Source organism: Quercus lobata, chromosome 5, assembly GCF_001633185.2.
Source record: "Quercus lobata isolate SW786 chromosome 5, ValleyOak3.0 Primary Assembly, whole genome shotgun sequence".
In the NCBI taxonomy this organism is placed as follows: domain Eukaryota; kingdom Viridiplantae; phylum Streptophyta; class Magnoliopsida; order Fagales; family Fagaceae; genus Quercus; species Quercus lobata.
In genome coordinates, this window is record NC_044908.1 from 4,398,064 (window position 1) to 4,423,153 (window position 25,090).

At 37.1% G+C, this 25,090-nt stretch overlaps 1 long non-coding RNA gene across 10 annotated transcripts; it reads left to right on the forward strand.

Annotated features, from left to right (window-relative positions):
- Nucleotides 1-21,272: 21,272 nt before the first annotated feature.
- LOC115988365 lies at nucleotides 21,273-24,885 on the forward strand. Of its 10 annotated transcripts, none has more exons than XR_004091450.1 (3): nucleotides 21,273-21,603; nucleotides 21,731-21,879; nucleotides 22,410-23,207. It is a non-coding gene; the product is annotated as an uncharacterized LOC115988365 (long non-coding RNA). The 10 variants fall into 10 exon arrangements; XR_004091451.1 differs by having other exon boundaries at nucleotides 21,741-21,879; XR_004091448.1 differs by having other exon boundaries at nucleotides 21,759-21,879.
- The last annotated feature ends 205 nt before the right edge of the window (nucleotides 24,886-25,090 follow it).

A 25,090-nucleotide genomic window follows, 5' to 3' on the forward strand; every position in this document is an offset into this window, starting at 1 on the left:
GTTTGTTATGTATGCACATTTATCTGTGTGGGAAAAATCTTGAAAACTATGGGTGACTATTGTAAATAGATCTTCAAGCTTGTCATGAATGATTGGTCAATTGTCTTGATGGTCTGGATACTTGCACAGACTTATGCCTATAGATCTTCCCACCTTTACTTTTATGTTTTTGCAAAAGAGCTCACCAAATGTAAATCTAAAAATGGAAAGAGATTATGAGTTGCAAAAGCCTGTCGTACATACTAATATTTGACTATGAAAAAGAGAAAGCGACTTTTATATTGAAATGTATGGTGCTCAAAAAGCCAAAGGATAACTCTCAATGTTGAAATATCAAAAATTTCAAGCACCGATCTCTAAAAGAGATTTTTTATCCAAAAAGGATCTAATGTTATGTTTTATGCAGAAGCCAAATGAAAAGCTTCTAAGTTTTGTAATCATTCTCTTGTGGGAGGTCATATATGCTCATTTCTATAATTGAGATAGTCCTCTTGACTGAGTAGCAGTTGTGTATGACTTGATTGAATTGATTATTGAAGCTTTACTCTGGTCTAAGGACTATTCCACATTTGATACTCACCCACAACACACAAGACTTTGATTCAATTAATGCTTATCTCATTTGTGTGATTGTACATGTTCAAATGTGATGTGTACGCTCAATTACTTGCTGATCAAACCCAAAAATATTTTTGAGTGTTTTATATGTTTTTGAAAGTGTTTTTATACTTTCATGCTTTTAGTTTTTGTTCAAAATGCATTTTTGTGTTTTTCCTCAAAAACTGGTTAAGAGGTTGTTTCGCGAGAAGCTCGCGACTTATAGCTTCTCGCGAAATGTGCTTAAGGGAAATTACATAGTCACATTTTCATACAGTGAGTCTCACTACTACCTCACGAGTATTTCACTAATGCCTCACGAGTATTTCGCGACTAAACTCTTCTCGCGAAATGTTTTTAAGCAAAAACTGGAAATTTTTCATTTCATACCGAGGCTACGTGACTGTTTCGTGACTAAATGCTTCTCGCAAAAGCCTCAGTGTGTCTCGCGACTAATATCATGACTGCCTAACCCGCGAAAAACGCATGTTTTCAGTTTTTATGTAGTAAATGTGATAGTTTTTCAAACACTTTTTTTTCCCTCGCACTGCCTCTCTCAAACCCCAAAATCAATTTTCTCTCAACCCCATCATTTTCAAGCAAAAATCTCTATGAAATCACTTCGAGGTATGTTTTCCTAAACATTGTTTCCATTTTTGTCTTAGATTAGGTAGATTTTAGCTTAGGGTTTTGAAAATTTGGGGATTTTCGAAAAAGGGGTTAGGGTTCTTATTTTTGTGCAAATTTTTTCAAAATTTTGATTGGGCTGAGTCCCATTTACTGTGTTTGTATCTGTGTTGGCCCCATGAGGCATGTTAAACATGTATTGAGGAAAATTTCATCATGTTCATGCATTTTTTCATGGGTGTTGTGCACTGTTGCATGTTAGGTGTTTGATAGAATGTCCTAGTGACATTCTCGTATTGAGTTGGACTCAAATGAGTTCCTTTGCTTGGGTTTACTCTTGATTGACCATGTTTAACATGTTTTGATTAATGAGAGTGTGTTCTACACACTTTTCCCAAATTGTGCCTCAATGCCATGCCATGCACACACTAGGCATCCTTTAGGCACACCCTATGCACCTCCTGTTGCACTCACTTGCATCAGTACATGCACAACACATGCACAGCACATGCACAGTCTCTTATTTTTCATGCATTGTGTTTGTGTTTACATGTTTTAACACTTATAGCATGCTATTTAAGTTTGTTTGCTCTATTTTAAGCTGTTTTACGTACGATTTGAACTAACTTGAACTAATCAAGTTTTGTGTTCTGTTTTGTGTTTGTGCACCTGTTTTTGTTCTTTGTTCTCTGTGTAACCATGCAGATGTCTCGGTTTAAAAGCTCAGCGGTAAAAGGAGGTAGCAACAAAGGGAAAGAGATGGTGATTGATGTTGATGACCCTTCACCAAGGTCAAAAAGGACACGTTTTCCAATAGGAGTGTATGATCCTTATTTGTTTAGATCGTATGCAGCATTTCAGACCTATACGAACTACTTTCAAGATGCTCCATTGCTGGTTGAAAGGGCAGTTGATCAACCATCTCTCCTAGACAACAATATTCCAATATGGTTTGCCACTAAGGATTGGAACTTTCTTCTCTCAAATCTTGAGGATGCATATGAAAAATTGGTGAAAGAATTTTATTCCAATGCCATTGTTGAAGGAGAGGAAATCACGTGCTGGGTGAGAGGAAAGCAGTTCCCAGTTACCCCCGTCGACTTGGCCAAAATTCTACACATCAACAGGCCAATATTACCTATCCCACCAGTATATGATAAACAACTAGACAACATCATGGCTACTCTCCAAGAGATCACTGCCAAAATATCCGTACTAGCTACCATCATGCACTCCCAACACATTCGTTTCGACACCAAGTTCACATCTCTCTAGACTCAAATGGACAAAATTTAGAGGAAGCTAGAGGAACATGAAGACTAGCTATTCCATGACAAAAGGGGGGAGATGGTGTCGTTGATAGGGGGAGTGTAGTGATATGGGGAGGAGAAGCTAGTAACTGCTGTTTGGTTTACTGTTTTTACTGCTTTCGTTTAAAGCTTTAGTACTTTGTTCTAAATTTCATTTTATATTCAATAATTGTGTTTACCTTTTTGCTTTGTAGTGTTTTTTTGTGCTTTTAAGATATTACTAATATGTCTTGAGTACCTCACACTTGTACCCTAGTAGGATCTTGTATCCTAAATGCACATACTTTGTGTATTTTGCATTGGTTGTGTGTTGGACATGCAATTGATCCTTGTGAGTGATCTTCATTACATTGCATGTCCGGATGAGCATTTACTTGTTAAATGTTCATTGTAGTCATTCTTTAATGACTGTTCTTGTATGATCAAGATATGCTTACATGTTTATACTGTGTTTACAAACTTGATTGCATTTTACTTGCTCATATACGTACCATGTATTCAACTTCTCATAAGCTTAATGAAAGTTTTGTTTGTGAGCAAGTGTTTTAGGTTACAGGTATATACGTGCAAGTGCTTCACAGCTTCTAAATTAGGTGTGAGTGATTTTTGCCACTGTTCCCAAACTCATGTTTAAGTCTAGAGTCTGTTTTCAGGGGTTTTGTCATGGAATAGCCAAAGGGGGAGATTGTAAAGTTGTAATTTACAACTATGTGTTTTGTTGGATTTTATTCCATGCCAAATTTGATTGTAATTTTATTCAATCTTTTATACCCTGTATTTATGGTGGGATTTAATTGTAAGGGTTGTGTGAGAGAAAGTGTGAAGACTTAAGCAATTGAAGACAAAAGAGTTTTTGTAGGTAGCTTGCGACTAAGCATCCCGTGAAATGATGCATGTGCCCTGCACATGACAAGAATGCAAAGAGTCAGGACAGATGGAGACAACTGTGTTTCGCGAGTAGCTCACGGGAAAGACCTTCTCGCGAGACACTCGCGAAACATTTTTGTAAGGTTGGATTTAATCAACCATTTTGTTGGCTTTATTCCGTGCCAAATTTGCTTGTATTTCAAAAATTAGTAACCCTGTATTTAGGTGGGTTTGTTGTAAGGGTAGTGAGTGAGATAGAATGTTGAATGCTCAAAAGTGTGTAAGAAAACAGAGTCTCGTAGCTGGATCTCGTGGGTGATTCGCGGCTGCAAGCTGCCAGAAGCAACTGGATCTCATGACTCAGTCAAGTCGCGAGGCCAAGCCGCGAGCCAGCCCTGTTTTGAAAAACCTGACGTTTCACATTCCAGTCTCACCCTAGTATAAATACCCCTTATACCCACAAAAGAAAAAGAGCTTCCAGAGAGAATTTTGAGAGAGAAACCCTAGAGAAAAACAAGATTGATTCATCCACAATCTTTACATAAGAGACTCTTCAAATTCTTCAACTCTTTTCCTCTCCATTGTTGAATCCTTGAGAGGCATTTTACCAAAACCTTTTTCTCACTATATCCATTAATGTGAGAGGGTTGTTTGGTGTTCTGGGAAGCAGTTAGGAAGGAACCAATTTACATTGGTTGATGCTATGGTCAAGTAGCGGAATCCAAGAAACTAGAAGAGAAATAGGTTTGGCGTAACCTCATTGGAGCAAGAAGCTTGGAGGGCTTAGGTACACTAGGTAGATTAGGCTTGGAGGGTCTATTGCTGTTCATGTATCCCATCTACATTTTCTAGTGGATTGTTTACCACTTGGAGGGCGGCAGAGAGGTTTTACGCTGATGGCTTCGGTTTCCTCTTCGATAACACATCGTGTGTTGTCCTTGTATTTGCATCTCTCTTCCCTTTATCTTTGCCTTTTATTTTTTGCTGTGGATGTGATTTTAATTGGCAGAGATTATTTACCAATTCTGTATTAAGCTTTTGTTCATGTTCCGCATATTAATTGTTTGATATAAAACTTGAATTGGTAATTTGTAAATTGGGGGTCTAAACGTTCAAGGGTGTTTTTACACTATTTGAACTTTCAATTTTGTTTTGCTAGACTATGCTATCTGATACACACTTTCTATACCCCCCCACTATATATACCCACAATATCCACAAAAGTTGAGGAATGCTTCAGAGAGAAAACCCTAGCCACAAACCTTGAGAGTTAGAGATTGTTATACCCACAATCCTCTACATAATTACTTATGGATTTTCCTTAACTCCTACCTCTCCATTTCCATATCATTGAGAGGTTGATAGCCCAAACACTTACCACACCCTTTTAGAGTGTCAAGTGAGGTTTTGGTGCTGTTGGGAAGCATTGGAAGAAGCCAAGAATGGTAGATGCAACATGGTGCTTGTTACAAGATTCGGAAAGCTTAGGTACATCAAGTAGATTAGGCTTAGAGGCTCTCTTGCTAATCCATGTATCCCAACTGATTGTCTAGTGGATCGATTATTGCTTGGAGGGTGGCGGAGAGGTTTTTCGCCATGTTCTTTGGTTTTCTCTTCCATAACACATCAGCGTGTTATCTTGTGTTTGCATTTTTCTTCCCTATTATTTTTCCTTTCATTTTACTGCTGTGCTATAATATTTATGGGTTAGAGTAGCTTGTTTGTTTATCTACTCGCATTTACTCTATTCCGCACTTAGTATTAAGTTAGAGTAAAAGCAATCGAACTGTAACTTTAATTTGGGGGTCCAAATAGCTCTTGTGTTTTCACACATTTTCAAGCATTCAGCTTTATTCCATGCCAAATTTGCTTTTAATTCAGCATTTAGAAACACTGTATTTAGGCGGGAATCATGTAAATGTAGTGTATGAGAGAGTGTGAAGAAAAGCTCAATAATGTGCACTCAAGAAGGGCCTCGTGACTGGCTCGCGACTGGCGAGTCGCCAAAAGTGGCACACATGTGAAGCCTACAGGGGAGCTGAAGAGTCACACCAACTATTGCACTACAGGACAAAACTTCCAATCTGGCCAGGCCATTAGCTCGCGACTTAAACTCGCGACTCGTTCCAGTCGCAAGCTTGAGTCACCAGAACACCCTGTTTGTTACAAAACTAACTCTTCGCATTCGATACACACCCTACTATAAATACCCTTATACCCACGTATTGTAGAGAGCTTCCAGAGAGAATTTTGAGAGAAAAACCCTAGAGAAAAAAAAGATTGACTCATCCATAATCTTCATCCTTTGATTCTCCAAATGCCTCTACTCTCACCCTCTCTATTGATAAATTCTTGAGAGGTACATTATCCAAATCCTTATCTCACCATACTCATATCTGTAAGAAGGCTTTTTGGTGTTTGGGAAGTAGTTCAGAAGGGACCAATTCATTTTGGTTGATGCAATGAGCGATTACGGGATCTGGTAAGCTAAAGAAGATAAGGTTCGACGTAACCCTGTTGAAGCAAGAAGCTTGGAGGACTTAGGTGCACTAGGTAGATTAGGTTTGGAGGGTCTTCTACTACTCATGTATCCCAACTTTATTATCTAGTGGATTATTGACCGCTTGGAGGGCGGCGGAGAGGTTTTTTGCCAAGGACTTCGATTTCCTCTTCGACAACACATCGCTGTGTTGTCTTTGTGTTTGCATCCCTCTTCCCTTAATCTTTGTCTTTCAATTACTGCTGTGATTGTGATTAATTTTGGTTTAGATTGTTTTACCAATTCTGTTTTAAGCTTATTTTTATATTCCACACATACATTGTGTAAGGTTGAATTTATTCAACCATCTAATTGGCTTTATTCCGTACCAAATTTGCTTGTAATTCAGCATTTAGTAACCCTGTATTTAGGTGGGCTTGATGTAAGGGTAGTGAGTGAGATAGAGTGAAGTTTGCTCAAGAGTGTGCAAGAAAACAGAGTGTCGCGGCTGGGACTCGCGGGTGACTCGCGGCTGCAAGCCGCCAGAAGCAGCACACGTGCCAAGCATGCTGGAAGATGAACAGTCATGCTAGCTGGAGCACTACAGGACAAAACAGGACAACTGGCCATACGGTTATCTCGCGACTGGATCTCGCGACTTAGTCAAGCCGCGAGGTCAAGCCGCGAGCCACCCCTGTTTTGTAAAAACCTAACGTTTCACATTCCTCTCCACTCCAATATAAATACCCCTATTACCCACGATTGAAAGAGAGCTTCCAGAGAGAATTTTGAGAGAGAAACCCTAAAGAAAAACTAGATTGATTCACACACAATCTATACCTTAGAGACTCTTCAAATTCCTCAACTCTCTTCCTCTCCATTGTCAAATCCTTGAGAGGCATTATACCAAACCAGGTTCTCACCATCATCATCATTGTGAGATTGCTGTTTCGATTTCTGGGAAGCAGTTAGGAAGGAACTAATCTTCATTGGTTGATGCTACGGTGTAGTAGCGGAATCCGGGAAGCTAGAAAAGAAAAAGGTTCGGCGTAACCTCGTTGGAGCAAGAAGCTTGGAGGGCTTAGGTGCACTGGGTAGATTAGGCTTGGAGGGTCTATTGCTGTCCTTGTATCCCAACTATATTTTCTAGTGGATTGATTACCTCTTGGAAGGCGGCGGAGAGGTTTTTCGCCGAGGGCTTCGGTTTCCTCTTCGATAACACATCGCGTGTTGTCTTTGTGTTTGCATCTTCCTTCCTCTCTATCTTTGCCTTTTTATTTATCTGCTGTGGATATTAATCTGTTATGGCTTAGATAGTATTTAATCAATTTCGTATGATAGCATATGTTAAGTTTCCGCACACTAGTTGTTTGACATATTGCTTGAATTGATTAAGTTGTAATTTGGGGGTCTAAACGTTTAAAGGTGTTTTTGTACACGTTTTTGAACTTTCAATTGGTATCAGAGCAGGTACACTTGTTGTGGTTTTATTACCTTAGTGTGATCCTAGACCCCTGTGTTGTGATTGATTGTTTTGGTTTATACCATGCTGAATTGTAGCTTAAGTGTTTGTGAAAATGACTCTACGCATATGTCTGAAAGGTGTCTTACTGATGTTTTTGTAGAGTTGTTAAAAACTAAGAAACATGCTAGAGCTTTTGTTCACATGCTGGAATATCTAGAAAATCAGAATTATGTCTTACACAGTAGCATATCTGAATCTAAATCATTGATTAAGAAATATAAAAGAAAGAATAGAATGTTGTGTGAGATGATTGAGAATCTGAAAATGAAAAATCAAACTGAAAGAAGCATAAAAACTGATGATGAGTTTGTGTTTGAAGGTCAAGAATGTCTATCACATGTTAACCTTTTTGTGCATACCTCTTTGAAGGTGTTTAATGCGTGTTTGTGGTATCTTGACAGTGGGTGCTCTCGCCATATGACAGGGGATAAGTCTCTGTTCAAGACACTCAAAGAAAAGGTCAGTGACTATGTGACCTTTGGTGATGGAAGCCATGCTCAAGTCCTAGGCAAAGGAACCATTGAGATACCTGGTTTGCCGCTTTTGAAAGATGTGCTGTACATAAAAGGGCTGAAGGCGAATTTGCTGAGCATCACTCAAATTTGTGATGATGATTTTCTGGTACAATTCTCTAAGAAGGGATGTTTGATCATCAATGAAGAAGGGATTCAGGTTTTGGAAGGAAATCGGACTACTGATAACTGCTATGGAATTGTTCCCACGGCACCCATATCGTGTAGAAGTGCTCGTGTGGATACGTTGGAGTTGTGGCATCACAGATTTGGGCATGCCAACTTCAAACAAGTAGCGAAAGTTTCAAAACTTGAAGCAGTCGAGGGACTTCCTAAGTTTGGAAAAGTGAAGAAGACCGTTTGTGGTGCGTGTCAAATGGGGAGGCAAACTAAGGCAAGTCATTACAAGGTGAATGTGATAGCCACCTCTCGGTGCTTGGAGTTACTTCATGTTGATCTAATGGGGCCTACCAGAACAGAAAGCCTAGGGGGTAAGAGATACATTATGGTTGTTGTGGACGACTACTCAAGATACACTTGGGTTGATTTCCTTAGAGAAAAATCAGAGGCTTGTGAGAGGTTGGAGATTCTGTGCAAGAAACTACAAAACGAAAAAGGGATTCCGATAGCCAAAGTTAGAAGTGATCATGGGAGGGAATTTGAGAATGCAAAATTCGAGTCCTTCTGTGAGAAGAATGGAGTTAAAAGAGAATTTTCAGCTCCCAAAACTCCACAACAAAACGGAGTGGTAGAGAGAAAAAATCGTGTGATTCAGGAGATGGCAAGAGTCATGTTGCTTAACAAGCAAATACCTCAAAGATTTTGGGGAGAAGCTGTCAACACCTCGTGTCACATTGGCAATAGGATTTTCTTTCGAGTTGGTACAAAGAAGACTGCCTATGAGATATGGAATGGGAAGAAGCCAAAAGTGAAGTATTTTCGGGTGTTTGGAAGTAAATGCTATATCCTAAATGATCGAGAGAATCTTGGGAAGTTTGATGCGAGAAGTGATGAGGGTATTTTTCTTGGCTACTCTACTACAAGTCGAGCGTATAGAGTGTTTAACAAGAGAACAAAAACTGTGATGGAGTCCATAAATGTCAAGATTGATGATGCCTTACCTAAGGTGGAAATGATTGATGATGTAGAAGGGCCAAGCACCAAAGAGGCCGATGTTGAGGTAGAAGCTTTGGATATAGAAGGTGAAGAACCTATACCAGAAGTAGAAACGACTCCCATCAACCCAAGAATGGAAACGAGATCGATGTCTAGAACATCAAGCCCTCTTACTCCTCCGGAAGTCCATCCTCCTATCTCTCGTAGTGATGAAGTTTCCACTTCAAAAAGGCCATCTTCAAGAGTTATCAAGAATCATCCGGAAAGTAATATCATAGGATCTCTTGATGACGGTCTTCGCCTCAGGAAAGGAAACGTTTTGCTAGCCAATCATGTAACATATCACTGTTATCTTGCACAATTTGAACCAAAAAGGGTTGAAGAGGCTCTTCAAGATGAGAATTGGGTCGAGTCAATGCATGAAGAGCTGAATCAGTTTGTGAGGAATGATGTGTGGGAACTTGCTCCACGGCCCGAGAACGTTCATGTTATAGGTACAAAATGGATTTTTAGAAACAAAACTGATGAAGATGGAGAAATAATTCGAAACAAATCTCGGTTAGTAGCCCAAGGATACACTCAAGTTGAAGGAGTGGATTTTGATGAATCTTTTGCTCCGGTGGCAAGACTCGAATCCATTCGTATCCTCATGTCCATTGCGTGCACCTTGAATTTCAAACTTTATCAAATGGATGTAAAGTGCGCGTTCCTGAATGGATATCTAAATGAAGAAGTATTTGTTGAGCAACCAAAAGGATTTGAAGATCCTCATTTTCCAGATCATGTACTAAGATTGAAGAAAGCCCTTTATGGCTTAAAACAAGCGCCTAGAGCCTGGTACGATCTTCTTACACATTATCTTCTAGACAGAGGTTTCAAGAGAGGGTATGCAGATCGAACTCTGTTTGTCAAAAATGATGAAGATTATCTCCTTGTGGCACAAGTCTATGTTGATGACATAGTGTTTGGGGCAACCATCGAAGATCGTGCTACTGAATTTTCTGAAGAGATGAAGAAGGAGTTTGAGATGAGTATGGTGGGGGAGCTCACATTTTTCTTGGGTCTTCAAGTCAAACAACAGAAGGAGGGTATTTTTGTATCTCAAGAAAAGTATGCCAGAAACATTGTCAAGAAGTTTGGACTAGACTCCAAAAAACACGCCTCCACCCCCATGAGCTCTTCCACTAAACTGAATGTGGATTCGTTGGGAGTTGAAGTAAGTCCTACATTGTATAGGAGCATCATAGGAAGTTTGCTCTACCTTACAGCCAGTAGACCGGACATTGCCTTCAGTGTGGGCGTATGTGCCAGGTACCAAGCTAATCCGAAAGAATCTCATCTGACTGCTGCTAAGAGAATCATTCGATATGTGAATGGTACTGCAAACTATGGTCTGTGGTATTCAAAAGACTCAAATGATTGTCTTGCTGGGTATTCAGATGCTGATTGGGCTGGCAGTGTAGACGATCGGAAAAGCACTTCAGGCGGCTGTTTTTATCTTGGTAACAACCTTGTCTCGTGGATGAGCAAGAAGCAGAATTCAGTGTCTCTATCTACTGCAGAAGCAGAATACATCGCTGCTGGAAGTTGCTGCACTCAGCTTCTTTGGATGAAGAAATTACTTCATGACTATGGAATTCCTCAAGAAACGATGTGTGTCTTCTGTGACAACACCAGTGCCATCAATCTTTCCAAGAATCCTGTCCAGCATTTAAAGTCTAAACACATAGAGATACGCTATCATTTCATTCGGGATTTGGTAGAGGAAAGAGTTGTGTGTCTTGAGTTCATACACACCGACAATCAAAAGGCGGACATCTTCACCAAGCCTCTCGATGGTCCACGGTTTGAATCACTCCGTAAGACCATTGGTGTCGGTACAATTCCTTGATCCTCTTGTGTGTTGTGTGCTTCACATATTTATAATTTGATATGTTTGCTTGTGATGTGGCACACACTTCTTTGTTAGCCTTTTGTGCAACATGTTTATTGTTTGTTTGTCCTTCTGATTAATTATGTTGGTTCTTTCTTTGATTGTTAAATCATTTTTCTTATTTTATGTCAAAAATCCAAAAATCACATAAAAAAAATAGAAAATCAAAAAGCTTGATTGACTTTGTTGAGCTTTTGTCTCAAAAACTTGTTTTGCCTTGTACCTTTGTGCTAATGGCTTTGTGCATTTTTTAGCATTGCTTGTTTTCATGCACTTATATCACTGTGGAAAAAATCTTGAAATCTTTGTGATTGTTGTAAATAGATCTTCAAACTTGTCATGAATGATTAGTGAATGGTTTTGTTGATCTTGAGACTTGCATAGACTTGTGTCTATATATCTTCCCACTCTTTATTTTTTTTGCTAAAAAGAGCTCACCAAATGTAAATCTCCAAATGAAAAGAGATATTGAGCTGTAAAAGTCTGTCGCACATTCTAGTATTTGACTAGGAAAAAGGGTAAGCGACCTTATATTGAAGTGATTGTTTATTCAAAAAGCCAAAGGCTTATTCATTAAAGTGAAATATCCTATATCACTCTCACAATGAGAGGTGATTGACTCAAAAGATCAAAAAGGTCAATTGTTATGTTTGAAAGTGGAGTCAAATGTAAAGCTCCAAATCATGTTATCAAGTTTTGTGGGAGGTCATATATACATACTTCTATAATTGAGATGGGTCACATGATCTAGTGCTAATTGTGTATGCCTTGGTTGAATTGATCATTGAAGCTTCACATTAGACGAAGGACTATCTCACTGTTGATATCCACACACAACACACAAGTTTATGTTCAATAAATGCCATATTCATTTGTGTGATTGTACTTGATAAAATGTGTTTTCACATGCTCAATCTTTGTTAATTCAAGCACAAAAAGATTTTTGAGTGTTTTAGGTGATTTTGGAAAGTATTTTGTTTGAAAAATCTGAAAATTTCAAAATTCCAGTTTTGCCCTGTTTTGGCGGCTCAGTCGCGGGTATGTCAAGTCGCGAGCCTCAGTCGCATCTTTGCTGGTCATTTTTGGCGACTTGTTCGCGAGTGGAAGGTCCAGTCGAGAGGTTCACTCAGAGATTTTCGCGGCTCAGCTCGCGACTTACTCGCGGGTAGACCTTCCAGTCGCGAAAAACACTTAGAAAAATTTTCAAATTTTCGTCCTAGGGTGTTTTGGCGGCTTGATCTGGCGGCTTTTTGGCGACTCGTCTCAGTCGCGAAAATCGCGTGTTTTAGACATACAGGGGCAGTTTTTAAACTTTTTGTTTTTCCCTCGATCTTTTTGTGACTGTTCATTGTCTTTCTCATTTGCTCTTACCCTTTCTCACCGTGCCTCCATTTTCGATCTCCATTGTTTGCCTCTTGTCAGCTCAAAATCGTCGACTAACAGGTATGTTTGTTCTGTCTTGAACTCTATTTTACTTGGTGATATGGTTTTCCCTCTGGATTTTTCACATTTGATTGTGATTTTGTGATGGGTTTTAGCTCAACTATTACTCTTTGTCCATGTTTAGCCTTTGGTAGCTTATGTTTATATTTTTGAGCTAGTTTATTTTGGGTGATTTTGTTCTTCATCATGTGCTTAGCTAGGGTTAGCTAATTTTTTGTCTGATCTGCTGTTGATGACGTGTTTCTCTATGATCCTGTGTGGTATCCTGTTGATGTGTTGTTGAATGTGGGTCCTTCTTCAGCTGATTATGTGGTTCTCTTTGGACTCCTTCTTCTGTGTAGTTCAATTTGAGCCATTTGTGTCCCTCATTACTATTTTCTGTCCATTTTCATCCAGCTATTAGGGTTTCTACATTGTCCCTATATTTCCCCTAACCCACTGCTAATAAAGTTTGTTGGATTGTGTTCTGTCGTTTCCCCTGTTCATAATGCAGACTGGTCATGTCACCATTCAAAAAGGCTGCTGTAAAAGGAGGTAGTTCCAAAGGGAAGGAACCAGTAATAGATGTTGATGATTTCTCTCCTCAACCAAAAGGGACTCGCTCTTCATCAAAGAGATTCGATCCCGACAGGTTCAGATCATATGCAGCCTATCAGACTTATGAGAATTTCTTTCTTCATGCCAAACCTCTACTAGAAAGAGCTTTGGATCAGCCATCACTTCATGACACTGACATTCCGAAATGGTTTGCTCACAAGGATTGGAATTACCTTCTCTCTGATCCGGATGACGCATATGAAGAGTTGGTAAAAGAATTTTATGCCAACGCCATTGTGGAAGGAGATGAACTTAAGTGCTGGGTTCGGAAAAAGAGCTTTTCTGTCACTCCTGCATATCTGGCAGAAATTCTTCACATCAACAGACCCATTTTCCGACATTCGCCGGTTTACGATGATCTCTGTCCTGATGAGGAGCTTCTTAAAGAAAGTCTTGGTCAAGACTTGGAGTTCTCGCCAAATGGCAAATCCATCAGTGTTTCCTCTCTCTCTCCAAAGCTGAGAGTGCTTACAATTGTAATGTTTCACAATTTGTACCCTTTGTCAAGCACTGGGTATATGAACCTTGGACGGGCTTTATTTCTTCATGATCTAATCTCTGATGTGGAAATAGACATCTGTGCTCATATCTTTCATGTTCTGCGCAAAACGGTTCTTCGAACTGAGTCTCGGATATGCGTTCCTTTCTGCAGTCTCATTTCCCGGATCTTGAAGCTCAAGGGAATTTATCCAATGGCTGATGAATCCCCTATGCCCAAACCAAGTCCAATCAACATGCGTACATTCAATGCCAGCATTGGACATAGTCGGAAGAGAGCCAAACCAGAAACTTCTGCATCTCACAATGACTCTCAGTTTGGCACTCTCTCCCTGGATGAGAAACTTGATCGCATTGTCTCCTCTGTCCACGAGTTGAATACAAAGATGTCTGGACTCACTGCTTCTCTTCACCATCAAAACACTCGGTGGGATATGAAGTTTACTTCTCTTCAAACTCAACTGGATCAAATTCAGAGAAAGCTGGAAGAGGATGACTAGCCTATTCCATGACAAAAAGGGGGAGAGATAGGCATGATCAAAGGGGGAGTGTCTTTATCTAAGGGGGAGTGTCTTTACATTCTTCTTCTCTTTAAGTTGATGTTTTGTGTTTTGTACCCGTAAACTGTTATTCAGGATGTTTGTGTTTTGTACCCATGTGCTTATGTAAGCTTTTAGGGTTTATGTTTTATGCATAGTTTGTAGGCTTTATGGTATGTACCTTGCCTAGTGCAGCCTTTATGCTATGTTGAAATCAGTACTTTAATCTAAATGGTATACATTTTGGTTTATGTACTGTCACTCTTGTGCCCTTGTAGGATTGTTCCTAGATGCATATGCCTTGTGTGATATGCATTGGTTGAGTGTTGAGCATACAAGTGTCTTGCCTTGTGCATGTCAACTTGTATGTCCTTGTGTTCATTCCAAGTGTGAATGAGCACTGTGATCACTTCATTGTGGTGTTCACTTGGTTGATCAAGCCATGGTTTGTTTCATAACTCCATCTTTGCTTGATCACATATTGCCTGTTTCATATGCATTTTATAATTTTCTGCTTACAATGATCATGGTGTATTGTTGTGTTTCAGGAGTATTATGTTCATATGATTCAAGTGCTTCACAGCTTCTAGAGTTAGGTGTGAGTGAGTTTTGTTCAACTGTTCCCAACTCACATGTTAAGTCTAGAGTCTGTTTTAGGGTTTTGTCACGGAATAGCCAAAGGGGGAGATTGTAAGGTTGAATTTATTCAACCATCTAATTGGCTTTATTCCGTGCCAAATTTGCTTGTAATTCAGCATTTAGTAACCCTGTATTTAGGTGGGTTTGATGTAAGGGTAGTGAGTGAGATAGAGTGAAGTTTGCTCAAGAGTGTGCAAGAAAACAGAGTCTCGCGGCTGGGTCTCGCGGCTGACTCGCGGCTTCAAGCCGCCAGAAGCAACCTCACGTGCCAAGCATGCTGGAAGGTGAACAGTCTGCTAGCTGGAGCACTACAGGACAAAACAGGACAACTGGCCATACGGTTATCTCGCGACTGGATCTCGCGACTCAGTCAAGCCGCGAGGTCAAGCCGCGAGCCACCCCTGTTTTGTAGAATTCTGACGTTTCACATTCCTCTCCACTCCAGTATAAATACCCCTATTACCCACGATTGAAAGAGAGCTTCCAGAGAGAATTTTGAGAGAGAAACCCTAAAGAAAAACCAGATTGTTTCACCCACAATCTCTACCTTAGAATCTCTTCAAATTCCTCATCTCTCTTCCTCTCCATTGTCAAACCTTGAGAGGCATTATACCAAACCAGGTTCTCACCTTCATCATCATTGTGAGTCTGCTGTTTGGGTTTCTGGGAAGCAGTTAGGAAGGAGCCAATCTTCATTGGTTGATGCTACGGTCTAGTAGCGGAATCCGGGAAGCTAGAAAAGAAAAAGGTTCGGCGCAACCTCGTTGGAGCAAGAAGCTTGGAGGGCTTAGGTGCACTGGGTAGATTAGGCTTGGAGGGTCTATTGCTGTCCTTGTATCCCAACTATATTTTCTAGTGGATTGATTACCGCTTGGAGGGCGGCGGAGAGGTTTTTCGCCGAGGACTTCGGTTTCCTCTTCGATAACACATCGCGTGTTGTCTTTGTGTTTGCATCTTCCTTCCTCTCTATCTTTGCCTTTTATTTATCTGCTGTGGATTTTATTCTGTTATGGCTTAGATAGTTTTTAATCAATTTCGTATGATAGCATATGTTAAGTTTCCGCACACTTGTTGTTTGACATATTGCTTGAATTGATTAAGTTTTAATTTGGGGGTCTAAACGTTCAAAGGTGTTTTTACACGTTTTTTGAACTTTCAATCACCATTGGAGTATGTCACCTCTGCTGGGACATCTCCTTGAAGGGATGTTGATCCACTGGGTTTTACACCAGAAGATGCACCTTCATGCATTTTAAAAAGTCGTCCCGCTGGGAAACCTTTGTTTCGAGAATAGTCCTGTGCAGGAGCTTTTTTCTTGTTTTTCTTTTCCATAATAATCCACTTACTAGTGGTATAAATATGAATATTATTATTGTCCCACTTATTAGTGGTATTTATCCACGCATCATTATCCGATTCCTGCAAAGAATCATTGATACTGTTAGGATAATGGATAGCTTTTAACATTTTGGTGTTATGAAAATTACCTTCAAAATCATCAGAATTCATGATTAGTTCTTGAACAAGTTCATGCATGGGAGAACCTTTCTTATAAGACAGATTATCAATATCAATTTCAAATTTTGAGCAAATTTGAATTTTACTTTCTGTCTAAATGGATCAGTAGTAATTCCATCATGTTCAACAAGAAAGGGATACAAAGCATTAATAAATGGCAGACCAAGAATCACTTTATCAGTCATATTTTTGACAAGAAAAGAAGGAATCTTGAAACAAACATTATCATGGCACACATGAGCATTATTCAATTCATACTTTATTTTCATTTGAGAACCATTAGCAGAAACCAATCTTTCAGTAGATTTCTCGAAATATTTTGAAGGAATTAATCCTTCTTGGATACAATTCATGTCTGCACCAGAATCAATCATAACATTAACAGTGAAATGATAATCAGGAGAAACAACAATTTTAACTTTTGTAAACCATTTTGGAGGAAGTAATTTATTAACAAAAGCAAGTTGGGGATCAGTGAAAGTATCAGGAGTACCTTTATCAGAAAGAAGAGCCTGTTGACTGGATTCATCTCCATCACTGTGCTCATTCTGTTCATTACTGGATTTATTAAGATCTTTATCAAGTTTTAACATTGTCAATTCTTGTTTGAGATTATTGTTATCACTTTTCATGCTTTTAAATTCATGTTTTAATTCATTTATCTCTTGTTTAACAATATGAATTTCATTTTGGAGATCATTAACAGTTAATTCTTTAGATTTCTTTTTATTAAATCTTTCCAAATTTTCTTCAAAACTTATGGTTGATTTTGGTTTTTTACCAATTTCATCTCTTATCAAATTTTTCTTAAATTTATCTAAATATTCTTTTTGCAATTCAGGATTTTGAATTTGATTTATTAGTTGAATTATTAATTTCTCATCTTCTTCAGTCTTGGTGAGAGCGTTAACAGTATTAACAATATTGCAACAAGAATCTCTACAACCAATTTTAATATTAGGGGAATCAGAAGAATCATTAGCAGATTGATAGCAAGAATCAGATGAAGAAGAAAAATCATCTTCCAAAGAATCAAACGAGTTGTTTGATTCAAGGATTCTGAATAATTCTTCTTGCACATTATCATCAATGTTTAACCTGTTGAACTTGTTTTTCAACTTACTAGGTTTTTCTTTACAGTCTTTACTAAAGTGTCCAGGTTTACCACAGTTAAAGCATTTACCTTTACTCGATCTTTGTTTAACATGTTTTTTAGAAACATTTTTCTTCTTAGCATAGAAATCATTAGGTTTAACAAAGTTATTTCTGTATTTTTTATGGTTTTTATCATGTTTTTTTTACTCTTTTGCCTAGAAGGAGCAATAGGAGGTAAACCATATTGTTCACAGAAATTTCCCATTTCATATTTAGCTTTTCTTTTATTCTTTAATTGGTGTTTTAGTAATTTTTCATCATTACACATATTAATACCAAGTTTTTTAATAGTACTAAAAATATCACCATAAGTTAAATTATCATAATCAATAGAATCATTTTTTCCCATCAATTCTTGTTTTACCTTATGAGTAAAGATATGAGGCAGACCGTCAATAAACTTTTCTTTCCAATAAGGCTTATGGCAATCTTTCCGGAGCATCACTCTGGAAGTAAAAACATCTTGATACCATCTGTAATCAGACATAGTTGGACAACTCAAATTATTCAAATAATCAGAAACACGAGATGAAATATTGGATGAAGTACCAACAAAATGTTTGAGAATAGTATAGATCAAGGTATTAACACCATCAGGAATACCACGACCAATACTTTTATCAAAAATAGGCAAACCTTCATCATTCTTTTTAACAGCATGTTTAATAGACTCTTTGGATTCTTCAGTGATGTATGAATCCCACCATCCACGAAGAGTATCAAAGAAACCAGTAAGAAGCAAGTTAACAATTTCAGGTTGATCAAGATCATGGTTATTTTGCTAAGCAATACCAACCATAGACATGTGACTCATTTTATTAATGATTTCTTGTTCAGACAAACCATCAATATTCCATTCATAAAGCTTATCAGCAGAAACAGAAAACTGTGTTTGAAAAGATCTATCTTCAAACTGCATATCAGGAGGAGTAGGTTTTGGATACCAGTTTTTAGTAAATGACATGGGTTTAGAGTTCCCAACAAATCTTTTAATTTCTGGGAAATCATCATCAAATATTCTTTTTGCAGAAGCAGAAGAAACAGTATCAGAATCTGTATTTTCTTCAGAAACAATTTATTTTTTGGAAATAGTTCGAGCAATTGGAGTAATTGTAGAAGTACCCTCAGCTTTAACCTTTAAATTAGAAAGCATTTTGTCAACAATTTCAAGAGTCTTGGACTGAGAAGTTTTAAACATAACTTTTTCTCTTTGACTGGGTAAATCAATCAAAGGTTTCTCAGTTTTAACAGGAACAGATTTTTCAACAATTTTTTCTTCAATATGGTCAAGCTGTTGACCAATAATATGCAAAGATTGATTAGTGAAATTGTTTTGTTCAATAAGGCTAACAATGAGAGTTTGATCATCAGCAATTTTGAAAGGAGAGGCTTTTACTTCCTCTTTTGTCACTTCATCTTTCTTAGTAGTTATCAAAATTGAATCAAGAGGAGGATGACTAGACCTAATAATGGTTTTATCAATCTTAACAAAATTTGATTTCTTTATCACATTTACATGTTGTTTTGAAACCTCATCTTTTGAAACATAATGGTTTTCAAGAAAATCAAAAAACAAAATATGTTTTTTCAATTGATTCATCATTTCCAACCATTTCGCTTAACACGGTCTTTTTCAGACTGAGCAAAATTATTTTGGAAATATTTTCTCTTGGTTTTGTTTGTTGCAAGCATAAACTCATTGTACAAAGAATCCCAATCAATTTCAAAATCATCATTTAAAACAGTCAGAACTCTTAATTGATTTTGGTAAACAGGAGGATTTCCAATAGGAGAATCAAAATCAGAAGGAGTAACAGAAATAGTGTCTTCCTCATCTTCATTAGCAGTTTTACTAAATGGAGTGGAAGTTTCAGGTTTAGTTGAATAGTAAACAGAGCTAATTTGGGATTTATCACTTGAAATACCTTTTAGCTTTAAATCAGAGGATGTTTCCAAATTCTTTTTCAAAAATTCATTGATCTCACGATCTCTTTTTGAAATACTTTCAGATCCAGCAAAGGAATGTCTTCCTTCGTTGATCCTCAAAGGTGGATTGTTTTGAAAACTTATTTTAACAGTATCATCAAGATATTGTTAAATATGAGTAAGATCAAGCTCATCAAAAATGGGTTTAGCAGGAGGGGTTTCTTATTCTAACAACCAATCATTAGGAAGTTTAACATCTTGCCATTGAATCATTTTTGGAACTAGGATTTTAGCATCAGGAGTTGAACATTGAATTAACATGGTTTTTCCCGAAGGTTCTCTAGGAATCATGGCACAAGGATTCATTTGAGTACCCATAAGTTTATAATAAATGCGGTAGATCAAAGCAAAAGGCTTACTACCCTCTTCCATGTGATAACCAGATGAAGCAATATTCAATGTCAAAGCTTTAACAATATTAGGATCATCCAAAGCAAGAGTAAGATTAGGATAACAATTAAAATAAACAGGACCATCATACATAGAAGCAGTGATCATACCAAGAATGCTATCTTTAAAAATCTTAAATCTAGCATCTCTTAAACACATGAGAACATAAGCATTAATACCCTTTCGAGTAAGTGGTTTAATAGCAACTTGAACCATACCAATATGCAAATAACTAAATTTTTTAGCAGCAAGGAAGTCATTAATGTTCTTTTTAGTAAACAAACATCATTTTTCTTGAATTCTCGAAATAGAGAAAATTTGTTCAACAGTTCTAGCTTTGTAAGCAGAATAAAAAGCACTTTCAACAAAACTAGTTTTATAAATAGTCTTAGTATCAACTTTAGTAATAGTCCATTTACGAAAATCAGGGATTAACTTATTATCATCAATAGTGTGATCTTCTTCATTTACAATATCAGGAGGACAACTAGTCCTGGAGCTGATAGAGGAGTCGGATCTCCACAACTTATCCATACTAACCTAGGTTCAACACTCAGTTATCATGTTTTTCTCACAACCGTTGCATTTCGTAACACATACCCTAACCAACCTTATACCTCTCATGCCCTACACGCCCTCTCTTGGCTCAAACGGGCCTTACAGCTAGGTTCTAGGACTTCACTTTACGACTAGGGTGGCGCCAACGACGGTAAGAAGGGAACACAACAACAGAATATCAAGCGTTCAGGTAGACACGGACAAGACACAAAGAACACAACCACACTACCACCGGCCATAAAAGAGTGGCTCTGATACCATAAAGGGGGAAGGGGACGCACTGCTGAAGAGAAGGAGACGGAAGCACGCTAATATTGTAAATGGAAATAATGTAAAGAACTTGAAAGTAAATAGCTTGAAAGTAAATAACTTGAATGTAAGAACAATAATAAGGCAGTAGAACCAGCCAAGCAGTATATATCAAAATAATTCAAAGTAAATAAGAACAATAGTTCAAAATAAATGAAAGCAATTTAGAACCATCCGGTATGGCGGTAATCCGTCCAAGGTGGTGGTAGCAACAAGTAAAGTAATGAACATAGAACTGAAAATACTTCTTATTGAAAGTAGGATAAACACTTACAGTAGTAGTAGTGAATACAAGATTTTAACAGTTACAGGTTAACAGTTACAAAGCTTGAACTAGTCCTAGTTACAAGGTTTGTAGGATTACAAGGCTTGTAGTGAATAAAGGTGAACAAGGTAGTAAACAAGGTAGTAGTAGTAGTAGAAGCAAGTGGGTTCTCTCTCTAAGAAGGCTAGTTCTAAGGGAAGAGAAATCAGAACTAAAGTGTTGCTTACTAAAACCTCACAATTGTGCTACAGTACAATTCTAAAGATAGAATTGTACTGTAGCACTATTGTAAAATTTTTTACAATTTATGTGTTTAGCATCCTTTAATGCAGCACATTTTGAGACATAAAATACTAAAAAGGGCTTAAATATAGCATTAGCATTTTTCAATGCTAATGCTCTAAAAAACTGAAATTAAAACCCGTTACTCCTCTGCGTTAAAACACTGTTTCGAACCGTCTTGGTATAAAAGGGTACTAAGCGCTTAAAGAAAAAAAATACAACAAAGATTGCTACACGGAGAAAGGAGAGAGTGATCGAGAGAAAAGAGTGAGGAATAGAGAGACAGAGATAGAGAGAAGGGCGATGAAACAGAGAGAGGCCGAGAAAGAGAGAGGCGATGAAATAGAGAGAGGATGAGGCCTGGGACACGGAGAAAGAAACAGAGAAAGAGGCAGAACGGTTAACACTGCATCGATTGGGCACCATACATTGCTTTTTTTTCCATTTTTTAGATTTGGGTATGAAATGTTACTTTTTGATTGAGTTTTTTTGTTGGATAGGTTTAGATTTGATTCGTTTTTGCTTTGGGTTTCTGGATTCTCTATCAAAATTTTTTTTTTTTTTTCAATTTTAAATATGATTTAGGCTTTTGAAGGACTTGATTTTGGTTTAGGGTTACGTTTTTGGTCCAGCACCACCCATCTTCGGCTCCATTCAATCACAGCCTCAACGGTGACTTTGATTCCCAGTTCGTTCTCTGGCCGAGTTCGTCTCTGCAACAGCATATTTTGAAGGTATGTAAACTTTTTTCCCTCTTCAAATATTGTTTTTGTTTTCTGAAATCTGCCATGTTTTTTTTTCCCTTCAATTTGGTTATGAACTTATGAGTTAGTTTTGGGTATTTTGGTTGGGTTGGTTTTGATTTAGGTTTTTGGGTTAGATTTATGTTTTGGGTTAATTTTTTTCTTTCTTAAATATAATCTATATCTATATCCATCTTCTTTAACATTATCTACTTTTATTTAACCAAACCGTTTCAAATAAATTTTTCCCACCGATTGGTGTTTTGTTGCCTATAATAAATTACATTTTTTTTCCTGTTGCTACGTTGCTGTGAATTGATGCTCTAACATTTTCAGGTTTCCATTGGTTGAGATATTTTCTGACCCACACCATTTTTATAATTTATAACTGGGTCTTTACGTTAGTGGTTTAAATATGTTACATGGCGACGTGATTAAGGGAAATTGTCAAATTTGATACTATTTGGATCCTAAGGCTAAGACTGGGTTGATTGAATAATTTGCTTTTGTTGGGCATGTAGAAAGATCCGTGAGGAAGAAGCTTAACTAAAGGATTGAGCTCTTTCATGTCACATGCAATCACAGCGTAGACCCATGTATCTATGTGGATTGGATCAAAGTGCCAGTGGAGGTGAAACTTTTGTAGTGGATTCGAATTGCAAAGAGCCCAAGTGTAGGTATATATTTTATTTTGAATCCATAATGTTTGATAAAATGCTTGAAAGAAAATTGATTAATTATATTTCTATCTTGATGAATTTATAATTTATTTTCGTTTCTTCAGTATTTTGTTTGGGACTAGAAACAATTAAATTTGTGAAAAGTTGATTGAAAGAACTTACAATTACAGATACATAGCTTGCGTTCATTGGGTTTTCTTTATTTTTGCTCATGCTGATGTTGGTTGTATGATGTATCAGCCTCTAATTGACACAGGTGGAAACAAATTAACTTACCTTTGGATAAAAAAGCGGTTATTTCTTTAAAGATATACTTTGTTTTTAACTATTGACGGTTAAGGATAATTTAGAAGTGAATTTTTAAAACGATTACCATAATCTGCACATATTATATATGTCTTGCTTATTGTAGACTTTTACCATGTAGATGGAAGCAAATTATCTTAAGTCTATGAAATGAGATGTGCTTAGGGTTAATAATTATATTCAAGTTTCTTTAGAAGCCTCTAAAGTGACACCCCATATTATCCAGTAATATTTATTTTAAGCAGAAAATAACTTCCTAAATGGGAATATTTAAGAGTCATGTCCTTCAACCTAAGAATACATGTGACAAATGTAAAGTGTGTGCATTAATGCTAAGGATGACAAAAATTAAGAGCGATATGGATATGATGATTGTATTTTACTTTGAAGAAAAAGACAATATATTGCAATGATTGTTTTATTTAGTTTCACTAATGATTGTTATTAATGATTTCTTTTTCAGGCATAATGGCTATAAAACTGTGTTATTAAAAATTTTGGTTTGGTATTGCTTTACAAGTGTAATCTGTGTAGGACAGTCAAGCTCCTTTGTTTGACTTGCTCTTCCTTTACATTTAAAAAGGTACTACTAATGCTGTAATACTCTATGCCTCTTTTATGCAGCTTAGGTCGTATGCAAGGTTTGTTGCAAGAGGATATATTAGTTCCTAAAGCTAGCAAAAGTGCTTTTGGCTTTCAGTAAATTTCTGTTGTATCTATAGCAATTCAATATCTTAAATTTTGCCTTTAAAAACCAGGCTTTTCCAAGTGGCGCATAGAATTGAAAGACTTGCTACATTCTTTTAGCCAGTAAGACTTTCCTATTAAGTGCCACATTAGCCTACTCTCTTCAACCTATATTTTAGCATGCCTGAACTGCTACACAATCTCTTCTAACCTCTTGGCATTTGCTATTTCTGTCTCCACTCTTTCCCATTCATTTGATCATTTTGCTATGAACTCATTTGGCCTTAACTATAGGGTTTGTCTTGGGTGATAATATTTAGGTTCTATTAAACCATTTCTTTTGTTTATTTTTCCATAAGGATTATGTCAGTAAGAACAAATGACTATATTTTCCAAGTGTTTATTTTTCCAGTAAGTATTTTATTTTGTAATTCTCATTTGATCCGTCTTCTTTTGTTTCTATACAAATAAATCTCTTGTGGTGGAGCTTAATGCTCTAAAACATTGAAAGAGAATCACAAGTAGCATATGCAGTCAGTTCTTCCAAAGTTCAACACATTTTTTCTTTTGTTTTACTTCGTGACAAATAGTGATATCTTTATTTAACTTCAATTGAACTGGTGCTTCTTTTTTTGTTTTATTGGAGTCATTTGCAATTTGTGGAGCCAAGAATAAATGTTATGTTAATCGAAAATTGTATTGATGGAGCATGTAACTACAATTTTTTTGGTTCAATGACAATTAGCGCTGCCCCTATATAACTTCAAGTGAGTTGATGCTTCCTTTTTTCTTTATTGAAGTCATCTACAATTTCTGAAGCCAAGGATAGATGTAATGTTTATGGAAAATTGTATTGATGCAACATGTAACTAATTAGTGAATGCCATTAGTAATTTGCATTTAGCTTTTGTCTCTTTCTTTTTCTTCTCCTTTTTTCCCCCAAATTTGCTTTAATTATTACAATTATTTAATGCATTTAGAAATCTATGACTTCCCTCTTTAATATTTCCAATAAACCCTCCTTCCTCATTTACTACTTCTACTTTCTATTTATTCTATTGAAGTGTCATATTATTCATCCAACTCACAAGACTCCTCATATGTCCCATTAAAACACAAAATGGTTAACATTTCTCTGTTATTTACTTACCCATTAAATCAAATTCATTGTTTTGGCCTTCCTTTAACTCTCTTTGTTTGGACTTTTCCTCCTTTTATCAAATATTTCAATGCCCGCCTCTTCAGAACTAAAACCCATTAATTTGGTTTTTTATATTTATATATAGATTTTCAATTCTCCTTCCACCTCCACAGAAGTTGCCAAAGTACAAGCAGGGTTGGAATGTCTCTTTGAGGTGAGTTTTTCCTTTTCTGTTTTCCCTCATTCATCTTCAGTTTGTTTGGTGCAAATTGCATTTTCTCCCATTATGCAGAAGTTTAAATGTTTGATTTGCATGTTACAAAAATCTGTTATAGCTCGCTGCTAAAGTGAACCAGTGTAATGGGTCTTTCAAAAATAAATTATCATT